The following is a 6,515-nucleotide window of genomic DNA, read 5'->3' on the forward strand; positions in this document are numbered from 1 at the left end:
ACCAATTCATAAGAATGGACACACTCACTGTTTCACTCTAACTACAGACCAGTTTCATTACTTCCACAATTCTCCAAAATCACAGAAAAACTATTCAATAGCAGATTAGATAAATGTTTCAACAAAAGTGGGATGCTCGTGGAGAAACCAATTGGGATTTACAGCAAATATCTCAACATCAATAGCATTAATCAAAATAACAGAGGAAATGACCAATGCAATAGACGGCAAATAATGTGTTGCCGCAGTATTCATGGATTTAACAAAAGCATTTGACACAATTAATCATGATACTTTAATTCAAAAACAAGAACGATACGGCATCAGAGGTTTGGTATTGAACTGGGTAAGAAGCTATTTAACCAACAGTAAGCAATATGTGAAGATGGGTGAAAATATGTCAACACGGTTGGATATATCCTGTGGTGTACCCCAGGGGTCAATACTGGGACCTAGATTGTTCAATCTTTATATAAACGACATTTGTAAAGTTAAAAAGGACTTGACGTTAGTTTTATTTGCAGACGACACAACAGCGTTTTGTTCAGGACAGAACACACAGAAGATAATACAAATAATAACGGAAGAAATTAACAAATTAAAAAAATGGTTTGACAAAAGCAGACAATCTTTGAATCTCAGTAAAACAAAAATAATGCTATGTGGTAATTGTAGAGCATCGGACACAAATACAAATAGACGGAGTAGATATTGAATGAGTAAAAGAAACCAGATTTTTGGGAGTATTAATAGATGATGAAATGAACTGGAAATCTCATATACAAAACATACAACATAAGGTGGCAACAAATATTTCAATAATGCATAAAGCAAAATACGTCCTAGGCCAAAAATCATTTTATATTCTCAACTGCTCGCTAGTGTTACCATATCTGAGTTATTGTGCAGAAATATAGGGAAACAACTACAAATGTGCGCTATATTCGTTAACTGTGTTACAAAAAAGATCAATCAGAATAATACATAATGTTGGATATAGAGAACATACAAACCCTTTATATTGAGTCAAAAATATTAAAGCTCAATGTTTTGATAAAATTGCAAACAGCTAAAATGATGTACAAAGCAAATTATAACCTGCTACCAAAGAATATACAACAATTCTTCTCAACTAAAGAGGAGAAATAAAACCTTAGAGGAAAATCTAATTTAAAACATTTGTATGCACGTACAACAATAAAACCTTTAGCACATCAGTATGTGGAATTAAATTATGGAATGAATTAAGTAAAGAAATTAAACATTGTACTAATATGATCCACTTTAAGAGGATGTTCAAATTAATAGTGCTTACAAAGTACAAAGAAGAAGAAGGGGCAGTATAGCTCGGTTGGTAGAGTGGCCGTGCGAGCAACTTGAGGGTTGCAGGTTCAATCCCCGCTTCTGCCATCCTAGTCACCTCTGTTGTGTCCTTGGGCAAGACACTTTACTCACCTGCTCCCAGTGCCACCCACACTGGTTTAAATTTTTTTTTTTTAACTTAGGTAGTGGGTTTCACTATGTGAAGCGCTTTGAGTCACAAGAGAAAAAGCGCAATATAAATATAATTCACTAATTCACAATTATGAGAAACACTTTAAACCTTATTGAAAATAAGATATTCTTCATCTCAGTATGTTAATAATGACTGAATTAATTAAATACATGTTACAGAACTTTTGCATTACTCATTCACGTCTGTCATTTTGCTATTTTGCTGTAAGGAGAGTCAGTAGATGAATGTATATATTTGTGGGCGCTCTGATGTGGGACTGGGGTAGGATTAAATAAGCTTTGCTTCTTCCGACTCATTTTCGGACATCATGCAATGTAAGGTGACATGAAACTGTGTGATGTATTGTGTTGTAAATGTGCTCATGTTCGAAATAAACTATGAAAAGAAAAGAAAAGAAACAACGTTGGCAACAGAGGTGTCACTACTTTATAAAGACAGAAGGAGATATAACTCCTAGGAAATGCATTTATGATAATAATAATAATCCTGCGTTACTATGATTTGTATTATTAATTGATGATAATTCTATGTCTATCAGATAATCTCTACTTTACACTCTGAAGGAAACTAGACGTATCGTATTCAGGTTAATAATGACAGGTTATATGATTATTTAAGGTCATACTCTGGCCACTTTATATTGAATTTGTTTGTATTTCTATGTAAAAAAAAACAACTTATTTTTAACAAATCCAAATTATTTAGGGACGTTTATTTTGTAGATATGTTAATCCCATTTTAAAAAAGTTAAGTAAAATAAAATGTTTCAGATGTCTTTTAAAAACCTGATTTTAACCAAACCCATGCATTAAATAGTTTCATAGTGCGTGTAAAGTGCGTGTGTGGGGCGGCAACATTGGGATGGGGGATCTTTAAGTGTCTTGTGGATCAGTTGCCGGAATTTGGTGCTTGATGGGTACCGAAACTTCCTATTTAATGACACCGGTGCCAATGTAAGCAGCAGTAACCAGACTGGAAAAAGGGGGTAGCTATCGATGTTGAGTTTTGGGGCTAAATGAATGGCAATACTAAATTGGCCCTAGTGTGTGAATGTGAGTGTGAATGTTGTCTATCTGTGTTGGCCCTGTGATGAGGTGGCAGCTTGTCCAGGATGTACCCCGCCTTCTGCCCGAATGCAACTGAGATAGGCTCCAGCGACCCCCCGCAACCCCAAAAGTGACAAGCGGTAGAAAATGGATGACTGGATAAATGCAGACCGCCCCCTGCAACAAATCATGCTTGAAGGTGATAATGTACAGCTAACATCTTGTGAATAAAAGGTAGCGTCCTGTCGGAGGCACACAGACCCTGATTCTCTTTTTAAACTTTGATGCCAACCTTAACACGCCAATAACAGCTATAAGGTAAAACACCACTACAACAAGTTAACACGTCCTCATACAAACCCCGGTGGGAAATTGTGTTAGATGTAAATATAAACGGAATACAATGATTTGCAAATTATTTTCAACCCATATTCAGTTAAATATGCTACAAAGACAACATATTTGATGTTCAAACTGATAAACATTTTTTTTTTTGCAAATAATCATTAAATTTAGAATTTGATGCCAGCAACATGTGACAAAGAAGTTGGGAACGATGGCAATAAATACTGATAATGTTGAGAAACTCTCATCAAACACTTATTTGGAACATCCCACAGGTGTGCAGGCTAAATGGGAACAGGTGGGTGCCATGATTGGGTTTAAAAGCAGCTTCCATGAAATGCTGAGTAATTCACAAAGAAGGATGGGGCGAGGGTCACCAATTTGTAAACAAATTGTGGAACAGTTTGTTCAGTTTCTCAACAAGCTATTGCGAGAAATTTAGGGATTTTATCATCTACGGTCCGTAAAATCATCAAAAGGTTCAGAGAATCTGGAGAAATCACTGCCTGTAAGCGATGATATTACGGACCGTTGATCCCTCAGGTGATACTGCATCCAAAACAGACATCAGTGCGTAAAGGATATCACCACATGGGGTCAGGAACACTTCATAAAACCACTGTCAGAAACTACAGTTGTTTGCTACATCTGTAAGTGCAAGTTAAAACTCTACTATGCAAAGCCAAACCCATTTATCAACAATATCCTGAAACGCCGCCGGCTTGGCTGGGCCCGAGCTCACCTAAGATGGACTGATGCAAAGTGGAAAGGTGTTATGTGGTCTGACGAGTCCACATTTCAAAATATATTTGGAAACTGTGGACGTGGCGTCCTCCGGAACAAAGAGTAAAATAACCATCCAGATTGTTCTAGGCGCGAAGTTCAAAAGCCAGTATCTGTGATGGTATGGGGGTGTATTAGTGCCCAAGGCATGGGTAACTTACACATCTGTGAAGGCACCATTAATGCTAAATGGTCCATACAGGTTTTGGAGCAACTTATGTTGTCATCCAAGCAACGTTATCATGGACGCCCCTGCTTATTTCAGCAAGAGAATGCCAAGCCACGTGTTGCAACAGCATGGTTTTGTAGTAAAAGAGTGCGGGTACTTTCCTGGCCCGCCTGCAGTCCAGACCTGTCTCCCATTGAAAATGTGTGGTGCATTATGAGACCCCGGACTGTTGAACGACTAAAGCTCTACATAAAACAAGAATGGGAAAGAATTCCACTTTCAAAGCTTCAACAATTAGTTTCCTCAGTTCCCAAACCTTTATTGAGTGTTGTTAAAAGAAAAGGTGATGTAACACAGTGGTGAACATGCCCTTTCCCAACTACTTTGGCATGTGTTGCAGCCATGAAATTCTAAGTTAATTATTATTTGCACAAAAAAATAAAGTTTATGAGTTTGAACATCAAATATCTTGTCTTTGTAGTGCATTCAATGGAATATGGGTTAAAAAGGATTTGCAAATCAATGTATTCTGTTTATATTTACATCTAACTCAATTTCCCAACTCAAATGGAAAAGGGGTTTGTATTTGGGGATGTATATTGTTAGGATGTTATCAATACCTATGCCAATATCGATATTCCTTATCAATACCGGTATTCATCGGTACTCTTATCAGTACTATATGTAATCATTGTGAATTAAGATGTGAAAAAATGCATTTTTTATTATAATTTTTATTAGCACAAGAGTTAGTACACCAACGATCATGATCTGGCAACTCTGCGTTGTGTTGCAGTCCTTGGTTTTCGAGCTACGGGGCCATTGTGGACACTTGATACCCATTTCCTACCTGACTACTCAAGCCCAGGGTGTCCAAACTACGGCCCGATGGAGTCTTCAGTGCAGCCTGCTAGACATCACGAGTTTTAACGAAGAGATTGGCCTGAGGAGGGTTTTAGCCCAAACTTTGTTCGCCTGTGAACTGAATTAGATAAATATTGCTGCCTCTTAGTGGGAGTAGATAGGATTTGATGGACAATAACCATGAATTTTGCACAGAAGGGACTTGAGCACAGCATCAATTCATATGACCCAATCTAAACAACTTCTCCTACTCATGGTATAAATGAACTATAACCAACAAATAAAATCAACACACTGTCGCACATAACTGCTTCCTGCTCAGTGAACATTGTCGACAATATAAAATATGTTCTAGCACAGTGAAAGCTGGAGAGGCGTGATTGAGAAGAATGGCCGCCAAGATCTGAACCCGGGTGGTGTTTTGTTATTGGACTTTTGTGCTCGTCACAGACTGTCAATAACAAAGACCATGTTCAAACATAAGGGGTGTCCATATGTACACTTGGCACCAGGACACCCTAGACCGCAATCCATGATCGCCTTTGTAATTGTGTCATCGAATTTGCGGTGAAATGTTTTGGACACTCGGGTGAAGAGAGGGGCGGAGCTTTCTACCGATCACCACCTGGTGGTGAGTTGGCTGCGATGGCGGGGGAGGATGCAAGACAGACCTGGTAGGCCCAAACGCATTGTGAGGGTTAGCATGGAACGTCTAGCAGAGTCTCCTGTCAGAGAGAGTTTAAAATCCCACCTCCGGAGGAACTTTGAACATGTCACGAGGGAGGCGCTGGACTTTGAGTCCGAGTGGACCATGTTCCGTACCTCTATTGTCGAGGTGGCCGATTGGAGTTGAGGCTGCAAGGTGGTTGGTGCCCGTCGTGGCGGTAATATTAAAACCAGGTGGTGGACACCAGCGGTGAGGGATGCCGTCAAGCTGAAGAAAGTCCTATCGGGTTCTTTTGGCTCATAGGACTCCGGAGGCAGCAGACAGGTATCAACAGGCCAAGCGGTTTACGGCTTCAGCGGTCGAGGAGGCAAAAACTCGGACATGGGAGGAGTTTAGGGAAAACACGGAAAACGACTTCGGGACAGCTTCCAAGCGATTCTGGACCACCATCTGCCGCCTCAAGAAAGGGAAACAGTACAATGTCAATACCGTGAATGGTGGGGACGGTGTTCTGCTGACCTCGACTGCGGATGTTGTGGATCTGTAGAGGGAATACTTCGAAGATCTCCTCAATCCTACCAACAGGTCTTCCTATGAAGAAGAAGAGCCTGGGCAATCTTTGGTGGGGTCTCCTATTTCTGTGGCTGAGGTTGCCGAGGTAGTTAAAAAGGTCCACGGTGGCAAGGCCCTGGGGGTGGATGAGATCTGCCCAGAGTTCCTTAGGGCTCTGGGGGGGTTACTTCTGGATTGGCAGACCGGGGTGGTAGTTCCTCTCTTTAAGAAGGGGAACCGAAAGGTGTGTTCCAACTATCGTGGGATCACACTCCTCAGCCTTCCTGGTAAGGTCTATTCAGGTGTACTGGAGAGGAGGCTACGCCGGATAGGTGAACCTCGGATTCAGAAGGAGGAGTATGGTTTTCGTCCTGGTCGTGGAACTGTGGATCAGCTCTATACTCTCAGCAGGGTCCTTGAGGGTGCATGGGAATTTGCCCAACTAGTCTACATGTGCTTTGTGGACTTGGAGAAAACATTTGACCGTGTACCCCGGGAAGTCCTGTGGGGAGTGCTCAGAGAGTATGGGGTAACGGACTGTCTTATTGTGACGGTCCGCTCCCTGTATGATCA

This window comes from Nerophis ophidion, linkage group LG03 (assembly GCF_033978795.1).
Source record: "Nerophis ophidion isolate RoL-2023_Sa linkage group LG03, RoL_Noph_v1.0, whole genome shotgun sequence".
Classification (NCBI taxonomy): Eukaryota; Metazoa; Chordata; class Actinopteri; order Syngnathiformes; family Syngnathidae; genus Nerophis; species Nerophis ophidion.